Genomic DNA, 26,042 nt, shown 5'->3' on the forward strand with positions numbered 1-26,042 from the left:
GTCCGTGTCCATCTGTGTCTGTCTGTCTGTCCGTCTATCTGTCTGTCCGTCCGTGTCTGTCCGTCTGTGTGTCCGTGTCCATCTGTGTCTCTCTGTCCGTGTCTGTCCGTCTGTGTGTTCCGTGTCCGTCTGTGTGTCCGTGTCCATCTGTGTCTCTCTGTCCGTGTCTGTCCGTCTGTCCATCCGTGTCCGTTTGCATATATCGACTGCCCATTTCCAAACGTCAAGAAGGGGGATAATGTATAGGCTGATCCCAAACCCCAGGAGTCCATTTAAAGTAATTACCTTGCTGCACATTAAGATGTATTTGATTAATGGCAGGGTCCAAGCTCAAGGATATTTGCAATCAGGGCTCCTTGTAATCATGCCTTGGACTGAGATTAGTGGACCTTTTGAAAGCAATTATGAAACTTGTTGAGAGGTAAAAGGCTCAACTGCCTCTTAACAACATTTTAAAAGCATATGGGTGCTTGAATAAGACCGACAAAAATAAGCACCGTCTTTTCAGTGAAAAAGTTTATATCAAATGGTTTTTCGTAACAGATTGAGATTTGATTTCTATCGACAGTGTGACTAAGACTATTGCATCATGTCTGTGTGTTCAGATTTGAGTTATAATGTACAGAGCGAATCTTTAATTGCTGCAATCGAGCATTGATGATTTTTAATAACCCTAAATGCCTCTATGAGTTTGTGTCTCAGCAAGTGCTGCAGCAATATTGTACATTAAATAAAAACATGGATCAGAATACATTGACATTCACGACAAGATCTCTGTCCTTTGAACACATTAAAAAAAAGAAATGCTAATTAAGTTCCTATTAAACTTTTCAGAACATGCTTACCAATACAGAACAGAACAGAATGCACACAAACACACAGAATTATCTTTACCTGGCATTTATTTAAAGGGGACCTATCATGCAAAATTCACTTTTTGATGTCTCTTCTACATCAACAAGTGTCCCCGGTGTGTCAGGGAACTCACGCAGCGTCAGAAAATAAAACCCTCCGTACACAAATCTCTAAAAACGGGGGCACAACGGAGCTGATCCAGATTTGCGTCCGATATGACGTAACATCTGAAATGTGGACCCACGGCCCAATCAGAAACGTTGCTATCAGAAACAATGCCCGACTGTTTTGGACGTAACATGGTCGGTGTTTACATTAGCATCGCTAACACTCAGAGCTAACCTGTACTGGAGAGCATGTGTGTGAAGAAGCAGGAAGTAAAAAGGAACTCACCTTGTGGTATAACCGGCAAGAGAGAAAGCCTTTGAGCTCCAGACTGTTTCAGATCCTTGATAATCCATGATATGGCGTTTCATCACGGCAGCATTTAGTTTAGACGGTAGCTGCCGGGTCCCGCATGAGCTCAGACCCCTCCTCTTTTATTATTTTACCTATATATTTTTAAGGCTTTATACCCAAATCAACACTTTTGAAACAGGAAGTGAAACAGAGGGATATGAGGCGTGGCTAGAATGGGTGATCTGTTTGGTATTTTGAGCAAAACACTTCAGAGACATGTTTTTTATATATGCTATTGCCTTAAATAAAGCATGATAGGTCCACTTTAAATATTTAAAATGTTATAATGAGTGTTATCTAAGAATAAAGGGGGATTGAATCATCACCCAAACTAATTGTCATTTAATAAGAGAAATCTGTGGCAAAATAAAAGTTCTGGGTAGATATTTCAGAGGTGGATTTCTAACAAAGACATCATAACCACATCGCCCACATCCTTGAAATCCAGACATCCTGTGAATGCGGCTGATTAATGTTCAGTAGATGCGGTGTTGATAATATTATACTCTTACAAAAGAGGAGATAGAAAGGAGAATTCAGACCGACTGTTTCCTCTCAGTGAATGAACTTTGCATGACAGTGGAGGAATGTGACGGACTCATAATCAACCTCTCCCTGCACTGTGGATTTTGGCAGCAGTTTGTCAAACAAATAGTTAAAAGACGTGTTAGTGTTTAAACGTTGTAAACAGAAAGAAACCACTGTGGCAGTGGCTCAGTCAGTAGGGGCTTGGACTGGGAGCCGTAGGGTCGCCGGTTCAAGTCCTCGACCAGACCTAAAATATGGAGTGTAGACTGCTACTTGAAGAGGTCCCAGTTCACTTCCTGCCCTGCCGTGGTGCCCTTGAGCAAGGCACCGGACACCCCCCTTCACTCCCATTGCTCCCCGGGCGCTGTACACTAGCTGCCCACTCTGCATGCGAGGCCATCACAGAGGGGTTCATCCCTCCCAGTTCTATTCTTCTATAAAGATAGGAACGCTTTTAGTGTCTGCATCCCGAGTCATTCTTACCGTCTTGTTGCTTTTATGAACCGATGAAGCTAGTGCTGTAAATCTAAAAGGAAATGCACGACAAACTGGTAAGAGAAATCTGAGTGTTTTTCACTTTTTTTAAAACACGATTTCTGAATTATTGGCCTGAAGTCTGTACATTTTCTGGCACTTAGCCAACGCATTGACAACGCCGCTGTGACTCCCCTTTGTTTAATATGCTTTGTATAATATTTAATATGCTACACATATGCTCGTGTTGTTGCTGCCGCCATCATATTGCCAACACTATCTGTTCCTGCCGTGGTAACCAGTGGTAACCATGTCCTTATGAAACTTCAAAACACTGACGCATGATTCTCTGTTTTCCCCACACCTAGAGAACGAGTGCAGAACATTTGTCGTGGATAAGGTCTGCCATTACATGTTGATGCTGATGTCCAATGGTCTATACATGTAACTTGTGCAGATGTATGCGATCTCCCTTTTCTCCGTCATGTGATTCGTGATAAATTACCGATCAAACTTTTTTTAAATGCATTAAGCTTTACAGGTTATTTACGAGCGTCAACGTTGAGAGCCCTCGTAAAAAAAAGCACATTTACAGCTTGACATCCACGTGTGCTTCCATCACGCCCAGGTGATCTTCAGAGTGTCACTGATCAAAAAAGCCTTTCATTTTGAGACCATACTTTTTTGGTGTCACCTCAGGAAATTCAAAAGAAAAAGCAGAGCCCCTCAAATTCTTTCCTCCTCGTGGCGGACCTCAATTTACTCTCAAGTCTCTGTATCCCTGGAACTTTGAAGTCCAGCCAGCAAAGGGCTTTGAAACATCCGGCAATCTGTCGACCGTGACCATGCAGCAGATTAGACATCCCTGCAGGACGAGAGGACGGAGGACGGCGGGGAGAGAGGAGTCGGGCTGCTCAACTAATCGTATTTAAAATTGCGATTACGATTATGGCTCGCAACGATTACGAAAACAGTAATAATTCAGTTGAATTCTACTTAAAGTTCAGGCTAATCAACTGTTAAAAACATAATGTTCAAATGTTTTTTTCTCCAATAAATGGATGTCTTCAAAGTCAATGAATATTCGCAATTACAATTACTGACCCAGATAATCGAGATTATGATTTTTGCCATAATCGAGCAGCCCTAGGGGAGAGGAAAGAGGACTGAGGGGAGAGAGGACGGAGAGGAAACAGGAAGGAGGGGAGAGAGGACGGAGGGGAGAGAGGACGGCGAGGAAAGAGGACGGAGGGGAGAGAGGACGGCGAGGAAAGAGGACGGAGGGGAAAGAGGACGGAGGGGAAAGAGGACGGAGAGGAGAGAGGACGGGGAGGAAAGTGGACGGAGGGGAGAGAGGACGGAGGGGAAAGTGGACGGAGGGGAAAGTGGACAGAGAGGAAAGACGACGGAGAGGAAAGAGGACGGAGGGGAAAGTGAACGGAGGGGAAAGAGGACGGAGGGGAAAGGGGAAAGAGGACGGAGAGGAAAGAGGACGGAGAGGAAAGAGGACGGAGGGGAAAGTGAACGGAGGGGGAAGAGGACGAGGGGGAAGAGGACGAGGGGAAAGAGGACGAGGGGCTGCAGGAGGCCAGTGTCTGAGCAGCAGCTCTCCCCCGAGCTGAGGGGGATTAGCAGCTCCTGGGGAAGCAGAGACCTCCAGCCCTTTTTCCCTGAGTTCTGCAAAAACCAATTTACGGCAGAGAGCTGAGGGGGGGCCACTAAATCTCCCCGTAACCGCCTCGACTCCAAAGCTCCGTTTTGTCACTCACCGAATCTGCTTGTGTAGGGTGGCAGACTCTTTCAGGATGGTAAATATCAAGAGAGCGTGCATCTATAAAGGGTTCAGGTTCAAGTTTTAGGAACTCCATTGATCAAAAGTAACATTTCAATGGTCACAGGCCGGGAAGCAGCTCAGCCCTAATCTCCCATCAGATTTGAAACGATCAGTCACGGTGGAAGTCACCCTGGAAAGTTCGTTTTCCCCAGCGGAGGCAAAACAAGAGATTATCCCGCTTTTATCGCCTCAGCGCAAATATTTGCCTACACTTCGGTCCGTAAATATTTCATAAGCGCTGTGCTCTCAATAAATGTTCAAGCAATGCATTTGCTGGCTCTCAGCCGACATATAAAACAAGGAGAAGTGAACAAGCGTACCCTGTCTAAGTGCGACGCTGGAAGTGCTAATGCAAACATCTATAATCTTCTAAGACAACCGGCGAGGAGAAAAGGCCTTTCTAGCTTCTTCTATCAAAAAGCTTAATTGGATTCAGGGGGCATTTATCGGTGACGTTGGACTTGCTGTTGTGTCAGCAGCCAAAAACAATAGGCTTCATGTTAAAAAGAAAAAGGCATATCCATATACTCCCCATCAGTGTTTTTCAAGTAATGGGGTCTTCTCTCTTATCTGTGACTGAAAGGCGCTTGAGGACTGTGCCCTTCATCCCTTTGTTGTTGCCGAGTCTCTTGTGGAAATGGAAGATTGGGCCACAGGCGTGGGTGTGTGCGGAGGAACTGGGCGGCCGCGCCGGCACATCAGACTTGAGCGGTCTTAATAAAGCTTCCCTCTATCCACCCCTGAGATCTCCTCACCCCAATTATACGCCTGACACCTCCACCATCCTCCATCTCCTCCCGCTTCTCACAGCCCCCCCCCCCCCACAACACCATGCACTTCCCAGCTCTGATCATGGCTCTTCCTTTGCTCAAAGCCCCAGAGGCCTGTGCAATATCAGGCTGCCGGTGGCTTTGTCTCACACTCTGCTTCCCGGACGGTATTAAGAACGACTGTCTAATAGTGTTGACAAAAGATTGCTTCTGTTCCATCACGGTATGAACGATATAGGTTTACCTAAACAATCGCAAGCATATCGGAAAACCCAGTTCAACCAAGGGTCTTCATTTTGGAACATTTCAACTTGAAGAGATTTACAATTGGATTCAAACCTTTGATGTGTCGCTGTCGTCAAACCCAATGAACAAAAACAAGACTCACACTTCGGTGCAAACCTGTAGTGGCATGCCTATACAAGCTTCTCTGAAACTCCTCAGGCGATCAGGTCTGACTACTCTTCTCCTGTGATCAGCAAAGCAACTCCAGTCATACCCATTAAAGCGTGGGAGAAGGAGTGTGTATTAATCATTAAGTGACAGAAAACGAGTCGGCAGTTTTTCTTTATTGGGTATTGTTTGAGTTGCATTATTAAAAAACAGCCTCAATTCAGAGATTAGGTGCTCTGAATTTTGCGTGATAGTTAATTAATAGTTAAACCCTGGAGGTTTTGGCGCAGTGGTTAGAGCGTTGGTCATCAGAGCAAGGGTGAACAAGGTGAACTCCAGTTCGAATCCCGCCTCGGCCGCCACTGCGCCAGGCCGTTGTGTCCGTGGGCACTTTACCCGCATTTTCTCCTGTGGGTAATGTCCGCAGTAATCACTCTTACATGTCTAATATGTGTAAAGCGCTTTGAGCACCTGTAAAAGCGCTCTAATAAAAAATGTAATGCATTATTATTATTATTAGTTGAATTTAGGATATAGGCGTTTGGCATTTTGGGCATGTTAAACCTTATGGCCACTATTTGCCGACACGAAACAATTGAAACGAAATAAAGATAAGTAAATGATCGGGCTGCTCAATTAATCGTATTGTAATCGCAATTACGATTATGGCATGTAACGATTACGAAAACAACGTAATCGAAATAAAACGATAATTTTTTTTATTATTATTATTTTTTTTTTATTGGTTTTTTATTTGAATTCTACTTAAAGTTCAAGGTAATCAACTGTTAAAAACATACTGTTACAAAACAATTCTCCAATAAATTGATGTTTTCAAAGTGAATGGATAGTCTCCCTTGGGAAAGAGATCAATGATCTCAATGGGATTTTATCTGTATAAATAAAGGTTTGAAATGAAATGAAAATAATCATGATATCAATTATTGACCCAAATAATCGAGATTATGATTTTTGCCATAATCGAGCAGCCCTAGTAAATCATCATAAGATTAATTGATAATAACAAACAAAAACTGTTGAAGAGAGCTTGGACAAGTTACACACACTGGAAACTGAATATGTTGTCGTCTGCAACACCAACCAGCACAAACCAGATCCACCAGAAAAAGGTTAACTAACTTCTCTGATGAGATAACGCCTGCATGCCTGATCACACACAATCTACGGGTGTACCAACAAGTCCTGCAGAATATTACGAAACACAGTACTGCCACTCCTCTCTATCGTCACTTTCTGCTTTTAACTTCGGATGCATTCAAGGTCAAAGCAGACGCACGCATCTGGCCAGCCATCTGTTTCCAGCCGTCCCACGAGGCGCCCCATCATCGTTGCTCCTTGGCCCTGTCCTCTACTGTCCACATTCACGCTCACTGGGGAAATGCCCGGCCAGACGTTATAGATTCTCAGTGATTCTACAAGTTTCAACGAAGACGTTTCGCCTTTCGTCTACCGGACAACTTGACAACAGAGCTCACCTTAATGGAAACCCTCAAACAGGTGTGGACGCCGTATTTATATCCAATGTACTCACAGATCAATCAATAAATTGCATATGGCACCCTTTACCCCTAGATAGGCATAATGGACATTTTGTAGTAGAATAACGATGCATAGAAGCAGGCATACAACTATAAACTACAATAAAACAAAAGCTACAAACTACCCAAGAGATACTCATTGAGAGCACATGAAACCAGTTTCTTCCCGATATAAATTGCAATAGTGTTGCAATGCCTAAAGCTCCTGAGAACATGGCTTCTATGATATCATCCTGAATTAATGAGCAACAATAAAAATTCAACTTCATAAGGACACACCGCTAGGTAGTGCTGCGTACCGGCAAGCCGAACCGGTACTGGACTTGTAAAAAGTTTCGGTTCAAGTCCGGTTAAAACCGGAACGTCGGGAACCGGTACTTGGACTCGCAAAAAAACTAGCACTTACGTATATTCTGGTGTCTGTTGTTATTTAAACATTCCCTGATAAACGTTATTCAGCGTCAATAAATGAGTGCTAATCCCAGTGTGCTCAGTGTACAACATCACATGTCATTTCACCTTCGATTCACAGTTTGAAAACGTAGCCTTTCGCCACATGCTAATGCTAACCGGAAGTGAAGAATTTTCAGAATAAAAGTATTAGTTAAGTTAATAGTGTGAACTTCCGTTTTATTCAGAATAAAACTGATTTAAATTAAATAGTGTATTTAATTCCAAATTACGCCATATCAACATTGATTTTAATTTCTAACAGTATGTATGTACATCACTATGTATGTAGTATGTACTGTATAATGTACACATGTAGAGTTGTAGAAAATACATGGTGTACAGACAGTACAGTACACTCTGACTGTACAGTCACTACAGTGTAGCCTATACTATATAGTAGGTGTGTAACAGTGTAATGCGTATAGTCTACTCTACACTCTACCTTTCAGCAACGTTTTAGGGATTTAGGCTCAGTCAGCTCAGGGACTGTTTGGTTACTTTAGTTTGGTAAATGAAATAAATGTTTGAACTTTGTAGTAGTTCACTGTAGTTGCTGTCATAAGTCATTTGTAGACTAAGTGGCAAAAAGTGTTTTTTCTACATTTGTACTTTGTAGAGAAATGTGGACACAAGTTAGATGGGAGCACAATAAACCTGATGAGTTTGAATTTGAGTTGATTATTGTTAATTTTAAATTGATAATTAGCTCACAATAAGTTCACTTTAGTTACTCACACAACTTGACACAAGACATGGGTTCAGGTCCGGACTTATAAGTCCGGACCTGAACCTGAACCTCTGGACTTGAGTCCGGACCTGAACCTGAATGTGAGTCCAGGTACGCAGCACTACCGCTAGGTATTACTCATAAGGAGTTTAATCAAATGCCTCTCATCCGATTCATCGTGACTCGGTGGATTGATAAGATTTGATTGAGAGTAACCTGGCAACGCAAGCAGACAACCCCAAGTCTCGTCAGATGCATCACCCGTCATCAATGGAGCCTCGCCAACTTCAACATCAGTGAGAATCTCTCGGAGAGGAAGACAAGTACAGAAGTGTTTCACGTGGAGCAACTGGTCCGACTGGCAGCTGATCGTGTTTTCATAACTGCCTGTTGAACGCGGTGAAAGTAGTTTGGTGCACAACATTGCATAACAAACCGTGACCACAATTCTCCCGTTCTTTGCAATGCATCTGTTAGATAACGCCGAGTCTGCCCATGAATAGAGGAAAGTAAAAGTGTGCCAAACATTGAAAAGTTTAATCCCTGCCTTTTGATTAGAATAAGTAGATGCATTGAGTAGGTTTAAAAAGCTTCTTCAGAGGCAGTTTTTCCACAAAGCAGCCATTAATGAAGTGTCCTCTGCGGATGTCTCCTTAGAGTCATGATTTGAATGTAATGTGACAACCTAAATAGTGCATTTAAGAGATCGGTAAACAGACACTCCAAGTCGCCCCAAATCAAATCTTCTTCAATATTTATCAGACAAGATCCACTTGAGACAGAAACAGCATTTGTACTGTACCTTCGCTTTCAAACCGTGCTGCGCCGAGCAGGTGAGTACAGCAGGTCGGAGCAGGCTGGGTGAGACAGCAGCTGTCAGTGTATCTGTGAAGGAGAAATAATTCAGTGTTACATCTCTCTCTCTTTAAGGCAGGACAGCTCACACTGACGCAACCCGAGTCTTTATGAGCCGTCAGAGCAATCACGTCGAATCCTTCTTCAAAGAAGTCCAAAATAAGAATTGTAACGACAAACTATTATAACAGGCTTTCAAAACACCAACATCTGACATAAAAATGTGGCTTTGAACTCCGTGGAAGAGACACGGTTGGTGATGTTTGTGTGAAAACGGGTACTTTTGTAATACGTGAACCAAATCTTTGACAAATCCCAATCTGATGAGGACATCGGACATCGGACATGCTCCCAGGAACATGTGCTCACCTTTCCAGTTCTCACAACTCTAACTAAGCTTCACGATAGAAACATTCGATCTGCAGGCTAAGTAACTATCTCACTGGGCTCAATAAGCAATTTGCTCTGCTTTTGAAGAAGTCGTCTCCCGAACATATAGAAAATCATTTCCTGCTCCATAAAATCACTGCTGATTAGTTTTCAATTGAACATTAAGCATAAAAATGCAATCAGAGGTTTCATTTCACACCGAATCTCAGAGGGGTTTATGTGCCAAATTAAAATGGAGGAAACCATCACAAAAGGCATATTTTTACTGTAATTTGAGAGATTCATTAACGAAGCCATTGTTCCGGAAAATATGTCTTTCTGTGCAGCTTATCCGTACACCTGAAGACAGTGGGCCATAATCCTCTGTTAAGCCTGGAGTTTCTATGGAATAGTGCGTGGAATAAAGGCATGTCCTATTGCAGGATATATTTGTAATGCACGTCAAGACTGCAAAAGAAAGGAAATGGTCGTGGCAAGTTGTGAGTGTATTGACACGGGAACACCGATAACTACGTAGGATTCCCTATTTAACTCTTTAACGGGTTGAAGCACCATGGCAACAAGAATTTGTGACAGAAAAAGATCTGGGTTACACGTTTAAATTGTACAATTAAAAATATATACACCAAAATTGTATGCCAATACCCTCAGTAGGCCTGTACCCGAATATCCGAATATTCGTTCGTCGTTGGAGTAGTATTCGGGTTTCAATTTCGTTATTTTTCAAATTGAATTTATTGAAATCTCGAATATCAACGTAAGAGCGTGTGCCTCTTCGGGGGGTGCCAACACTTAACCATAAACGTTATCGTTTACTTTCTTCATCTTTATATGTAGATATTACTTTCTCCGTTAATCTCTGTCACGTTGTTTCCATAGCAACAACAACTTTCTGTCAACAGCGCTAACTCTCCTTCAAAATAAAAGCATGTCCATATAAAATAGGAAGCCAAGCCAAATTACACTTAAGACGTATACAACTGCGACGAAAGTAACAAACACAATGCGATATCCTTTTCAATTTCAAAGAACACAAATTGGATTGCATTAACAAATAACGATGAAACAACAATACTGTAGAATAACAAAATTAATGCCGTGAATAAACCGCAATACACGTGTCGAAGGCCAAGCGGTTCGCTGCTGATTACTACTACCTATCTAGCCAATCAAACGGCTGCTTGTGTGTCAGGGGCGGGAGATTCATGCGATTGGTTGTTGGTCGAGCTTCAGACACGCCCGCCGTGTGGATGCTGCGTAACCCTCAGACATTCAAATCCAGCACCTGACACTTTTTACTCTGCTATGGACAATATTTAAGTCACTGTTATTTATCTTGATTGTTGTGCTTTTATTAAGGTCTTAATGTGTGCATAATGTATACATGTGTCTGTTGATTGTGTGTATGGGACATGGGAAATGGTATTTCGATCTCTGTCTGTACACACAAACTGAAAGATTGACAATAAAGTTGACTTTGAACTTTTGACTAACGGCTATAACAGTTTGTTAATGTCTTTACTGCACATAACAGAAAAGAGAAATGGAGGATGACAAAAGACAGACAGGAAATGTACTAGAAGAACCTTTGTCCAAGAGAGAAGCCGTGTCTAATATTTAGCAGTTTTTGGTTTCAAAAATAATCTGACAACCACTGTTGTTGCCAGTTGTTCTAACATAAGCAATTTACTCTGTCACCTCAGCAGAACACATGTGTTGGGATACAGAGAGTGTGCGCCCACTTCTCTACAACCACAGACCTGTGGTCAGTGTATTGTGTGTACAACTATCTTAAGACGTATTGTTTCGACAGCAAGCAAAGTTAAAGTTGCCGGCTTGTTTACGTTCTGTGGTTTTAACAGTGCTGGAGTTCTGCCTATTGTATAAGAAAACACAAGGAATCATACAGTACACAATTACTTGTGTTGGTCATACAGCCTGGAGTACTATGAAATGAATGAACTAGTTGGATCCTGACCGGCACATAGAGTAATTGTGACAAATGATGAGGATGGAAGTGTTTGACCTCGAGCCCAGCACATTTCAAGTAGCAGAGCCCGGGAGAATGTGCAGAGGCAGCATGTTCTGGATTAGCAAGCACACCAGCTGGCTGCCACATGCTGAAGATGGTTCAGTTAAGGTTAAGGCAAAGCCAGCTCCAAGGCTTATTTCCCTGCTCCATGCTCTCCAGTTCTCTTTGTCTGGGCAAAAAGATAGCAAGCCATGAATAGAGAATACTGCTTCTGTGTTATTTGTCAATATGTGTCATACCTTAGGGCAGGGCTGGGGAACCTTTTTCTTCTCAAGGGCCATCTCAATTTTTACAACATCCTCCGAGGGCGGTACAAATTATTGAACTCAACGTCTGCTTAAAAAACTAAAATCACAGCCCATTCATTTCGCCTTTCTTTCATGCTGTGCAAAGAACAAGCAACCTCTTAATCCAGATATTTGACCATGGCCCGCGGATGCATGCACCGTGGCATGACCACCAAGCAGAAGTATATGGACACAAGATGTGTGCAAATGTATTTAGTTTCATATCCATGTGGACATGATTTAAGTGTGTGGGGGGGGGGGGGGGGGGGATCTAACCTCCTCTAGGGGGGTTTGGGGGCATGCACCACCAGGAAGAGTTTTTAAAATGTTGAAGTTAAAAGCATCAATCTGGTGCACTTTGAGAGTAAAATTAATAGCTCTATGGAAACATCTCTCAACACCCATATGAAACAGAACTGTAAGCAGATTTTTTTCTTTATGGATATTTTACAAATCGCTCCCCTTTCAAACTGTATTCTTGTTTATTAATAATAACTTTTTTTTACTGTCATATAGTATTTTATTCCTGTTTAATTTATTCTCTATTTTTGTCTAACTATATTGATCATATAAAGATATGCCTTTACCTCACTGGTTGGAGAAAAAGCTTCTTATATTCGTTAGCATAGCTAGCTAACCAGATGCTAATAACAACAAAGCTATTGACTGTCTGATCAGTATGACAGATGAACAGATCGCCACTGGGCTTTCAACGAAAGACACAGACACGCAGAAACTGCGGCATGTGTATGGCTCCTTATGGGTACTGCCCGGAGCCGTTCTGGTGCTCTCCGTTAGAACTACACCCGTGTCAGACGAGACATATACCACATGATGACACGTTAGGCTTGTGTTGTGTTCAAGGACCCTGACCGTGGCCAGGAATAACAGGCACTCGCTTGTTTAATTATTTTGCGGTCTAGATAATTTGAATTTTTTCTTTTTTGCGTGTGTTTATAAATTACCTCGAGGGCCGTACCAAATGGTCTCGCGGGCCGTATACGGCCCGAGGGCCGGAGGTTCCCCACCCCTGCCTTAGGGCATACTGTATAGCTTTTTCTTTCAGCAGTATAGAGAAAAATGTTGATGACATCGGGTTGTGTTCACCATCAGCTTTGAGCTTGCAGTGCTGCCTGGGAAAAAGTACCAAACATCAAAAAGGCAGATAAGGCATTGTGGAAAACTAATTCCAGCGCAGGATCAACTAACGGTTCCAGACCATCTCTGAGGCACTTAAAGTTCCCAGACTACAAATTGCCCCTAAATGCATCCTGATCACTTTAGTAGAGTGCGTTTGTGCTTTATAGCGGGACCAGGAAAGGTTTCAGGGACCCAGATCAGCTGGCCATCTGCTAGTATCGTGCAAACATGTCTTATATCATCGTCCACTCACAATTTAGTAGATAGAAAGCTGGGGACAGTTAAACCCATGGAAACGACAGAGTTTGCAAACCTCACAAGACAAAACAATCATGTGACGAATTGTGCCAAACTCAAAACTGCTGACAGGTGCCAAACAAATCAAGTTGCAAACAAAATTGGAGGGAAAACTCTTCTAAGTAGTGGGGCGTTTTGCATTTCACGGTGTTGGCTTAATGTTGAACAAGAGAAGAGTGAAAAGGGAGAAACGGTTGCCTGACCGAGTCGAGCAAAGCCTTGGACTCAACTCCAGACGAAATATCTAAACACTATCCTTCATTTAAATAACTTTCAAACCACTGAGTCAACGCTCGGCCTCTGAACCTTTGGACAGGCTGTTTCCCTCGCTTGTTTGCACGGGCTACATCAAATCCTTAGGCTTCATCCTCTGCACAACTGTTTATTGATGCATGGACTCTTCAAACCTCACACTTGAGGAATGACTCTTCTATTGATTCAGTAAATGGATACAAGATGCTGAGATGGGAGATGATACCGCAACCTCTCCGGTTATGTCAGCTCCCATTAACAATGAGAGAATACACAACATGAATGAGCAGCCCTGTGTCGAGCAGCGGATGCTAACGGTTTATTTGGAGATACTAACAAGTAGGACGGACACACACACACACACACACACACACACACACACACCACACACACACACACACACACACACACACCACACACACACACACACACACACACACACACACACACACACACACACACACACACACACACACACACACACACACACACACACACACACACACACACACACACACACACACACACACACACACACACACACACACACACACACACACACACACACACACACACACACACACACACACACACACACACACACACACACACACACACACACACACACACACACCTTTGCAGCAGTTTGATTAATCAGCTGAACCCACTGTAGAACGATTTAGTTGTTCATTATCCCAGATCAAAACTCCAGGGGGGGTTATCTGGTCTGAGGATCAGGATCGGAAGCTTCTTGAGATCATCCAGAGCTCAGGATTGTTACGTTACACAAACGTCTTGCTTGGTACCTTTCCTATTAGCACTACATTGTTTGTTTACTCAGTCAGCCTCAATTAGACAATTCATTCTGTGGCCACAGGAATATTAGCTATGATTTCCCTAGAGTTTCTTCTTTGTTAAATCAGTTAAATAGAAGGCTGATATCGGTCTATATTAGGGATCGACCGATATGGCTTTTTCAAGGCCGATACCGATACCGATTATTAGTAATCAAGGAGACCGATAACCGATATTTGAAACCGATATACATTTGCAGTAAAATCAGAAAATCTTGGTGTCAAAATGTAGAATAACACAAACTCCAACACAACTCAACACAACTTCTTTGAAATGCATTTAAGCATAGCCCATATCATGTTTAATGAACTTTTAAACATCTTACAACTGGTTTCCTCTCTGTGCCCTTTTCTTTAGTGCAGCCATCTGCTATGAGTTAGAGAGACAAGAAGTGGGGCTGCAGGCTGACATGCTTAACTAACAATAATGCTTAATTTATTATATCAAACCAATGCCTGTCTATCTAGCATAAAATCCCAATAAGCTGCTAGCAACTGCAAAACACTAGTGCTAGCTAATGTTTTGAAAACTATTAAAAGTGAGGCTATTACAGTAGACCTAACGTTAGACTAGTAGCCTCACTTCTAATATTTTGCTAAACATTTGCTAAATACATTAGCTAATGAGCTTCACATATCAACCTGAAAAACTGTGAGGCTCCACTCGCAGCCCCCCCTCCGCACCACAGTTCCGCTGTGAGACGCTGCACGCTGACTGACTTCCCGCGTCCCTGTGTAACTGGGAAGCTGATAGAATTGGATCAATAGATCGTGCCGTTTTTGCAACTTCAGCATAGGGGATTGGGATGTTTATTGAACTTCGGCTTTCAACTGATTTACCTTCGAAACACATGTATGGCTCTGCCGCTCAGCGCTGCTGCTTGTCTGTCTGTGTCTGCGTTCTTCGCACCTGCCTGTAATCTGAGAAGGTCCCGCCTCTATGGCTGGCTACCGCCCGGAAAATCTTCAGTGTTGATTGACACTTCAGTAATAGCCTATCAGATAGCGCTGTGGGCGGGACATTGCTCGTGTACAGAGAGTGGTGACTGCAGACAGAGAAACGGCCGCATCAGAGCCAAAGTGTTATCGGCAATTTTATAAAAAAAAGGCCGATACCGATAATCGGTCAAATGATGAATATCGGCCCCGATAATCGGCCTGGCCGATAATCGGTCGACCCCTAGTCTATATCCAAGACAAAGTAATCAAGCAGGCGTCAGTGCAGCAAGTTTGCAAAGTTCAAAATATGCTATGAAGTTAGTTTGAGATCTTCCAGAGCTCAGGATTACTTTACATGTCACTTAGACGCTTTTATCCAAAGCGACTTACATGCTCAACACTGTGGGCAATCCCCACAGGAGCCATTTGGGGTGAAGGGTCTCAGGGACACAACGACATGCTGACTGCAGTGGGGTTTGAACCTGTGACCCCCTGATGCCAACACCAACGCACAACCCACTGCGCCACACGCCTCCCAGGATCATTACGTTACAAACTTCTTGCTTGGTAACTTTTCTTAGTAGCACTCAATTGTTAATTTTCTCAGTCAGCCTTAATTAGTCAAATAATGATGTGCCACAGGAACATCAGCTCGTTGATACTTTACTCTACTGGTTGTATGAGATGTGGAAATTGAAATTGAGATTAAATGTAAACTAGGTTAAAGTAGTACATTTGGAAATGTGTATCTAAGACACGGTAATCAAATCAGACATTTTCTTGGATTAAAAACAAAAAAGATATAGCAGTGCTTCAAGGTTGCACAGTTCAAAATATGTTATATGCTAGGAAGTTAGCTTTGAAACGTATAATGTTTGCTATGTTATGGATTCAGTTAGAGATGTCCCGATCCGATCACGTGATTTTCAAAAAATCGGAATTTTCTTATTATTTTATTTTTTTATAAAATTTTTTTATTTAATGTTACAAAACAAAAATGACCATGTTCACGTCTTAAAGTCATCCTGAGGTCTTAGTTTTGGTTTAAAATTACACAACATCATGTATGTGTTGCTTTCTTTGGGCTTGTTTTCTAGACCTGGTTGCTTATTTCTCTGAAATCTGGCAACAGAGTGGGCGCAGTGTCTGATAGTAGCAGCAAGCTAACGAGAGGCTACGTTCAGCTGGTGACTCGGGAGTCGGGACAGAGAAAATGTCAGGAGTTTGGAAGTATTATACAATTGAAAGTGAAGGCAGTGTAACAGCCAGATGCAATGTTTGCAAGGCAGAGGTTCCGCGTGGTGGAAAGAACAGAGCTACGTTCAACACGACCAATCTAATACGCTACCTGAGAAACAAACACCAACAACAACACGACGAGTACACAGCGGCCACTCAGGTAACGGCACTGAAACAACCGACACTTTCAGAGACTTTCAAAAGGAAAGAGAAACTGCCCCAGAACAGTGAAAAGGCCAACACAATAACAGCCAAGATAGCTGAATTCATCGCGTTGGATGACCAGCCGTTATCTGTTACCTTTTTTTTCTCTTAATGCATTGCATAAAGATCGGATCGGGAAAAATCGGTATCGGCAGATTGTCAAAATCAAATGATCGGAATCGGATCGGGAGCAAAAAAAGGTGATCGGGACATCCCTAGATTCAGTGAAGTCAGTTTGGATCAGACGTGCGAATGTCTTTATTCAGGGCTCTTATTGAAAGAACACTATGAAGCCTCTGAAGTGTAATGCCTGTTCAAGCTGGAAAAAGTCAGCCTCAAATATCCCCGCCACACTGATCGGGATAATTCAGATGTGATGATGAATTCTCCATTTCAGTCCTGTGACCTTGTTTCTATTTTACTCGAGGAGATCCAAGACGTTTTAATGCCATCCAGACATTGCAGATACTGGATGAGGACACTTCTTATTAATAATTACAGTTGTCCTTTGGAAACTCGTCAAAATCAGACCCATGTGAGCCCTCGATCGCTGCTCAAATATCACCACACGTCAGCAAATCTGGAAAAAGTCAAACCTCCGAGCCGTATTGAGAAAACACAATCCTTTATAATTTAGTGGCTGGCTTACTGGCAAAAAGGGAAACACTTACTCTGGAAATTCATGGGCAGCAATACATTTTAATTTCAAGGCTAAAAACAGTGACTTAATGCAGTTTATTTTATTATTTTTACACAACTTTATTATTAATTGCATCCATTCCTCTGTATTTTTGACATGTTGCAAGGCCTTGAGTGTGCCATTGTTCTCGTGTTTATATTCCTGCTGTCTTATTAGTGGAATGTGTTTCCCAGCTTCGAGCCAAGTACCAACTGGGCTTGATCACACTGAATTCATTAACTACTAAGATAGGAACAGAACATCGCTGCAGTTCAGTCAGACCGATCGGTTAGACTATAAAAGACTGGACTTGGTGGAAACAAAGAGTGAATGCACCTCAAACAATGTTACTACGACGCGTGTGTTGGGACTCAGCTGAACCACAACATCGTTGTATTATCTGTCTGTATATTTAAATGGACTTTGGCTAATGTTTGATATCACTGGGCTTTGCTTTTTATTCAAATACAGCCTCCGTCTAAAACCTGTAGGACCTGTATGGTGACTGATTGTGAACTTGGTTTGTGGAAGGTTGTTATTACAATACGTTTGTGCTTAGCTTTAAGCCTGTAAAACACCTATTGGTTGATTTATATAATGGCCATCGTGCATTTTGTTGTCCAAGTCTAGCCGAGGAACTGGGGGAGTGCCTTCAACCCAAATGCAACATCAACAGCCGGTGATCATCTGGCAGACAGACCACACCGCTGCCCTTTCCTCCTCTCAGCTGTCTATTAAAAGGAAAACATGTGGTCGAGTGTCTTGTTTCAGAGAAAGGGAAAACACACGCCCGCTGAGGTGTCCGGTGAAGCAGAGAGTTGGGCATGTTGTGACTCGGAGTGTCTCTCCCCCTCACTCTGTATCGCCACACGGGGTAGGGCAGTGGTGTCCAAACTACGGCCCGGGAGCCATTTTGAATCGGCCCTCAGCTAATTCAAAAAGTATAATGGAGATCTTATATTGTACTTCTTAAATATACAAATATATTACACAGTATTCATGTGTTAAGACCACTTTTCAAAATAGGATGTAATATCTTAGTTGACTAGGCAGCACCACCCCTCCCTCGACTCCCACTGAAGAAAATCAATCAGTATTCAGGTCATGCCACAGGGACGCCCCCGTCTAAACAAATGACCCCTGATCCCACCAGGGTTTTCTTCAGTGAGCGTGACAGGGATTTGTCTGTGCTGCCAGTGTCCGCTGCTTGTCCGACGCTAACAAAGTCCTCGTGCTGAAGGAGGAAGGGGGGGGGTTGGGGCGACCTGACCCCGTCCACCTTCGACACCATAAATCCAGCTGAGGAGTTCAAGGTGGCCTGACCAGCATCCGACCCCGTCTCTGGAAACACGGCGACAAGCTCCAGCTGAGCCTTTCCCCCTCACCGCCCCACAGCGGAATAAAACAGTGTGTGCTCTTGTTTTCCACAGGTGCAAAAACACATTCACTCACGCATATGTCCTCCTTCACCTTACTCTGTGACATCCGAACAGTTGGGAATCCTTGTTTCTGTCATGGGAAGTGCACGAGGGGGCAGAATTAGCATAGCGTAATTACTCGGGGGGGGGGGGGGGGAGATCCAGACTCCAAGGAGCAAGACATAACCCATAATTTGCCATTGTGCTTCTCTATGCAATTGACAGTCGGTCTATAATGTTGGAGATAAATGTCGGAATTCTGGCTGTTAGTTTAACTGATGGTGCATTCAGTATGATAATAACCACGGTCTTGCACACAGTGAATCTGATGAGCAGTCTTGCAATAGCCCTTCACTACGTTCCCTCCGCTCCGTGGGGTATTATCATGCTAATCTCAAAGAGGAGAAGAAAAAAAATACATCTCAGTGAATGAGGAAATATAATAGGAAGCGGGGACCTCTGGACGCGCGAGGAGACAAAGAGGATATTCACCCGGCTCCGCCTGAGCAAAGCAGGGGTGACAAATGGACACGGACATTATGCTGGCTGGTTAATTAAAAGAACATAGCCTAATTAAAAAGATCTTCCCGGTGAATGGACCGCCGCGTCCCAGCAACTGACCTGTGTCTGCCGCACATGTTGGGCTCCGAGCGGTCAGTCTCTCTGTGTCTTTCACGCATTTAATTTTCACATCAGAGGGGCTTTGACAGTGGGGCGCGCTGCGGGAAGTGCGCCAGATCACAGTGGGGGTGCTGGTGCTGGTTGAATGATTCATGATTTCCATTAGACAGTCAATGAAACTTGCACAAGAGATTTGATTAAATTTAATTCCACATTTCTTTCTGACATGCCAGTGATGCAGACACTTGAGTTTAATGAGGAACTGTGACGCTTTCAAACAAGTGAGAGCTTGATTTGGTGCAGGACAATACAAAGAATTGACTATGTCTGACATTCGGGAGTCACCATCTGTGATTGCATGTTCGGTTGGATCGAGGCTTTCCTTCGACTCCACAAAGCGTAGTGTGCCATTTAGGATATTTGACATATTTCTGGGTATTTAAAGTGTAGCTTTATAAATATGTAAACTTCATTTTCTCAGTCCCTAAATATTACAATACAAACACAACCTTTAACTATTTAAGTAACATAACATTTTCCTGGAAACATCCCAAAGAAAAAATATATAAAACTGTTAAAAAATGATATTCATGGCTATTGAATTGTAAAACTTCTCCCACAGCAGAGAGCAACACACTGTGAAGGCTGTGGGTAACTTTTTAATACATCGGACTGCATGCCCCACAGACCAGCAGGACTCGGAGGGGAATCTGACCATTATACCTGCCTAGGGGTGCAACAACTAATGCAGTCGTCGATTCGTTGGCGACGTCATCACGTGTGTTTTACGCGCCGTTAAGCTCCAACGTTATTGGTATTTTTATCGGTACTGGAGACATTAAAAAATATATGTCATGTATTATTGCTACATAAGCATTATATCGCAGTCTTAGTGTCGCCAACTCGTTTCTAATACGCAAAAGACAAAAAAATGCGTCTGATGTATTTTCGACCTTTCCAATCCAGAAGAGAGATCTCTCTCTCCCCCGTCTGTGTGCGAGGGGGCGGGGCAGTTTACACACACGGAGAGTTCTGCTACATGCAGCAACACACGGCGGAGATGGCGGAGAGAACTCGCTCCGAGGTGTGGTTCAACTTTACCCGTCTCGATGCTCGTTGCCTAAAGTGCAATAAGAGTTTAGCATGTAAGGGCAGTAACACGAGCAATTTGTCTAAACATTTAGCAAAAGTGCTCCACATCCAGACGGAGGAATGCACCGGGTTGGACTGTCTTTCTCGTAGCGCTGTAGCCCCATCCACGAGGAACGTTTCCACGTCAGGTGTTATGTATGCTAGCAGCAACACACGACTACATTATACAAACATGGGTTAATGATTAGAGGAAACAGAGTTATTTAGTTTGTTAACGTTTCAGCTATTCTGTTTACAGTTCTGTCATCACATTATTTAATACGACTTGTTAAAACACTGTTGTTTCTTTTGATGTGAAATATTATTTATTTCATTTAAATAAAAAGCAATGTTAATTTTGTTCAAAATGTGTTTAGTTAATTTAATAATATGTATTTTGGAATCAAGTATTCATCTTTATTGTCTTCATTGTTAGTTTCCACATGCCTAAAACAACCTCAAGCTAAATCTAAAAGTTGATGGCTAAATAAGAGCGTTTGAGAAATTGTGCAAGGCGTAATAGTCCGAATAGTCGATTAATCGTTTCATTAATCGATAGATTAATCGATTATCAAATGAGTCGTTTGTTGCAGCCCTATACCTGCCTACATCGTGGTAAGGAGGAAGGATTGGAAGAAGATGGCAACGTATCGAAAAATAATGGCCGTTGTTGCATTTTCATGAATGGAATCACCGTGGTTCTGTGTGACTGCACATTGGTCGAATACATGCAAAGGGTCTTCATTCATTAACATAATACATTTCTATCATATGAGAAATCAATATCCATCATATCAGACATCAATATCTATCATGAGTTTTTGGATATTGTATTATAATAATATTCAATAACTATCATCTTTCCCTGGTTTTAAAGGCTGCATTCAAGTAAAGTGACGTCGATTTTCAGAATCCACCATATTGTTGTAGCCGTTCTATTAATTAGCCTTTTTCCCAATTAGTGACTATTTATCAATAAAACAAAAAGTCAACACTACAATTTTGGCGCAATATTATTATAGAAATGTATTTTTTCAGCAACAGGACTACTCAACTAATACAAATCTCAATTTCACTGGTGCAATATTCAGTTTGCTGGTGCCACAATATTTGTTACTGGCGAAAAAGTGTAAATATTATTTATAAGGTTTTGTGGCGACGCATAGATATCAAACTATATTCTACAAAGTTAATAAAATATCTGTATTTGGTACGAAAGAAAAACACAATATAATCAGTTTAAGTATATCTTTCAAGGAACATGATGCAACAATACTATTGGGAATGATATCGCCATTGCAAAACTTCAACATAATGAGTATCGGTTATTTTGTCCAAATCGTGCAACCCTAGTCAGAGTTTCTCCCATCATGCAAACAATGCAACATGGTAACATCCTGCCTCCGAGCTGCATGAACAGCCGTGCCGTGTGTTTGGTCTGATAGCATTCAAACTCCCTGACATTTCAATCCTCTGGACACCTGCAGCATCAGGCCCTCGCGACTCAGGCCCTCGCTACTCAGGCCCTCGCTACTCAGGCCCTCGCTACTCAGGCCCTCGCTACTCAGGCCCTCGCTACTCAGGCCCTCGCTACTCAGGCCCTCGCTACTCAGGCCCTCGCTACTCAGGCCCTCGCTACTCCAGGCCCTCACGACTCCAGGCCCTCACGACTCCAGGCCCTCACGACTCCAGGCCCTCACGACTCCAGGCCCTCACGACTCCAGGCCCTCACGACTCAGGCCCTCACGACTCAGGCCCTCACGACTCCAGGCCCTCACGACTCCAGGCCCTCACGACTCCAGGCCCTCACGACTCCAGGCCCTCACGACTCCAGGCCCTCACGACTCCAGGCCCTCACGACTCCAGGCCCTCACGACTCAGGCCCTCACGACTCAGGCCCTCACGACTCAGGCCCTCACGACTCAAGACCTCACGACTCAAGACCTGCTGCAGGGCTGCTGTCAGCCTCAGACTGGCCTCAGAGTGAAAATGTGAGTGTAGGCCCCTCATTACTTTCACCCAGCCACCTGTCTCCGTGATGTGACATCAAAGTAATGGTTGGGTGGGAGGGGGGGGGGGGGGGCTTTGTTTACCACCAAGTTGCTTTTCATACCGTCAGTCACCAGAAAGAGTCCCTCAGGGAGGAAGAGGACGGTGGAGGAAGGAAAGCAATGAAGAGGGATCAAACAGCCGACATGGATCCATTGGCCGGACTCAGGAAGTGACACGTGTGACGGAGCTGGAGGTGATTTGTTGTGTTTGTGTGTCGCTCTTTGAGGATATAAGTTTACAGCCTCGGAGTGAATTAATGAACATGTTTACCAGCCCTGAGCAGTCATCCACATCACTGAACACACACACACACACACACACACGCACACACACGCACAATTATCATAAGCAATTAATCCAAGATGCTGTTCATGTTTGGAGCATTGTTTGATTCTGAAACACGTTTTGGACCAACAGCTTTACCCTTTTCATATACGGCAGATAGTTGATCAACTTTAACAACTTGCCATGTTGATGATCAGATATGGAAACTCTCTGTATATCACAACGTAATAACTGAAGCACTAGAACACAGAAACCTGTAGGTGACTCACTCAAAGGTGACACTAGAAATGTTGCACTTCCATAGGCTGTGTTACCACATTCACTATAACACAGCCATCGAAATGCCTCGTGAGAAAAGCAGAGCAATTTATTTGGTGGATCACAACATCGGTTATATTTCTTATTATCGCCTCAAACATGTGTTAGCTTTAGTGCCGAATGAAAAGTGGATTCACAGACTAGTCAATAGACGAACTAATTTAAAAAGTGGTTATAACTAATAATTGCTTATTCTGGTTCTCAGCTTCTCCAATTAGAGGATTAAGATAATGTTAAATAAATATAGTTATATTTTAGATGAGACAAAGAAGACATTTGAAGCTGTGACCTTCCTCTCAGATATTGTGATTAATATGTACACCCATTTTGATGAAGAAGTAGATCATAAAAATAATCAGCAATGTCAAATAACAACATTTCAACTGTTGGCTGAAAATATTTCTTTTTTGGAATAACGCTATTAATAAAAGCAGAACAAAAGCAGCTTGTCACCAAAATGGCAATAGGCTGTCCCTCCTCAAGGTCAGTCAATGAACTGGGAACTCTGTTTCCTGTTTTATCAACTGAAGCCGTCGATACATATGGATGTATGAATTGGTTATCTTTGTGGCTTGTTTGGTACACTAACCTAGCACCTCTCTGCACGCAGAGCACTACACTTATCCGTTAGCTGTTAATAATCTGTTATTGAAGGTCAGCATTTGGTAAAGAACATCTAAAAAAAACGAAATAAGCATCACTACAAATATTTTTCGCAATTGGAAAACTTGATGCAGAGACTTCTTTGGATCAATGCCGAGTTCAAGAAAAATCAATTATTTTTTCCTCACCACAAGCATGCATCCTCTCTGACTCACTCACACAGCTGCAGGGGTGAGACCACACATGGTTAATAAACTGACACACACTCTAGTATACGGTAGAGATGGGGGGGGGTGTGTTTTACTCACCCTGGACCGCTGCCCAGTTAGGATTCATATGACACCAACTGAAACCCCCCGATAAACCCCCGCGCTCTCTCCTCAAAGAGTGGTTTAAAAATAGCCTGATTCGATGGAAACGAGCCTGGAGTTCTGAGAAGCGGAGGGAAATGACCAAGCTAAGTGTAGGCGGGCAGACTTATCTTACGCCATGTCCGAGCCAAGTATCCACTGCACATATGGTGACCACTAAAAACATAGATAAATAATAGCGTGGCGGCTTAATAAAGATTACATACAGCCAGAAACCAACCGCGAATGCTTTCACCCAGGTAAAAACCCTTCATACGCGCACAGGGAGTTACATCTTAAAAGAAAAGGCACTGCTGCATATTCTAAATGTAACACATGCCAGACTTAAGCGCTGAGGTATGCCGAGTGTTGTTTGCAGAAAATCAGCCTCAATTCATATCTGCAGAGCACAGGGTGCATGCATAAGAAATCGGATAAAGAGCCTTAGGGAGAAGGAGAGTTGGGAATCCACTCGGAGTTTCCTAAGCCATCTATGAACCTTTCACCTGCAAACTTGCAGACTTTAACTTCCTGCGGTAGATTCAAAGCGCTGGCACCGATGGGACCTGGTCAACTTTTCAAAGAACAAGGTCAACCGGCTCTGCTATTTTTGGAAAGTTTGGAATTTAGATGCAGTCGGGTCCGTCTCTGAAGGTATGCATGTCACATTCCACCGCTGAGAGCAGAGCCACTTTCGTTTTCAAAAGACGTGAAATAACTCTTTGGGGGGAAAAAAAAAGGCATATTTTCTCTCAACACTTAGATAAATTAAATATGTGAATGCCTGTCACCTTGTGAGCGTGTGCAGCGTAGCAATGGGACATTACTGTGTGAAGGCTTTGGATGAAGAGGACAGAAAAGAAAATGGCTTATCTTAGCGTTTTAATTTCCTGCTTCATTTCACGTTTCAGGAAAAATTCTCATTTCGAAAAAGTCCAATAAGCAACAATGAGACCTGATCATGACTCAGAAATACTTCTATAGTAACTAAGCACCAGCAGCAGCAGCAGCAGCCCCCCCCCCACACACACTTTATCCAGTCAGCCTAATGGCTTTAGCCAAGATGTGACAAGCCAGACTGTGCAACGGTTCATCAAGAGAAGCTCAACAAAATAAAATCAGATATTCGAGCCCTTGGTATCACACTGCCAACAACTCAAGCGATTGCTCTGCATCCCGGTCTGTTCCGTGTCTCTGCCGTCTACAGATTAGAGACGCTTTACAACAGAAACACTTCACACACTTCTTAAAGAGACTAAGCTTAGTGTTGAATCAGTGCGGGGCAAACCTGCTGGATTTCACTATAAGCATAACATAAGAGCTATTATAATTATTATTATTTATATGTACAATTTTAGCAAGTTGTCCTGTTCCTGTAAGCCAGTACAACGAAATGTCGCTTTAATAGCACACTGTGTCTTGTTGAAATGACAATAAAGTATGTCTATTAACCTTAACCCTTTTGCGCTAATTGCACATGATAGAGCAAACTTAAGCAACTGGTGATTGACTTCATTTCGCTTAATTGACTGAAAGAGTAAAAAAGATTTACAGAATGAAGGTCGGTCTATGAAATGTCATGAAGGATGTCGATTGCTCCTACATCTCAAGATCAGCTATTAATGAAATATTGTAAATTATTAAATGGACAAAGTATTTCTGGATTCATTTTCTGTTGATCCAATAAAACAATTAAATCAATGAGTTCGAGTGCAAAGTCAATCACAAATAGGATTTAAGGGTGGGGTAGGTAAGTTTGAGAAACCGGCTCGAGATACACTTGTTATTTTCCATGGAATGCTCTGAACATCCCGATAGCAATGAATATCTGAAGTGCTTTGACAAAAAATACATTAAAAAAAAAAGTCATCTGTGGAAGCCGTAGCACTGTAAAAAGCACGACCAATCATCTGAGCCGGCTAAAGTAACTGGATGGCCTACCTGCCTGTCAGTCTTCCATCGGGGCACAAACTTATCTCGTGCCCTCATTGGTCATGTTCGTGTGTTGGAGGAGGGGCTCTGTGAGGAAGTGGCAGATTTGTTT

At 42.9% G+C, this 26,042-nt stretch overlaps 1 protein-coding gene across 1 annotated transcript in view; it reads right to left on the bottom strand.

The window, feature by feature from the left end:
* Positions 1–26,042, bottom strand: part of sema6cb (semaphorin 6Cb) — a 206,640-nt gene that overhangs the window by 173,610 nt on the left and 6,988 nt on the right. Inside the window, 1 exon segment of the mRNA XM_034102346.2 lies at positions 8,855–8,937. The gene's annotated coding sequence lies outside the window, so the exon portion shown is untranslated.

The sequence above is a fragment of the Pseudochaenichthys georgianus genome, chromosome 16, assembly GCF_902827115.2.
Source record: "Pseudochaenichthys georgianus chromosome 16, fPseGeo1.2, whole genome shotgun sequence".
Classification (NCBI taxonomy): domain Eukaryota; kingdom Metazoa; phylum Chordata; class Actinopteri; order Perciformes; family Channichthyidae; genus Pseudochaenichthys; species Pseudochaenichthys georgianus.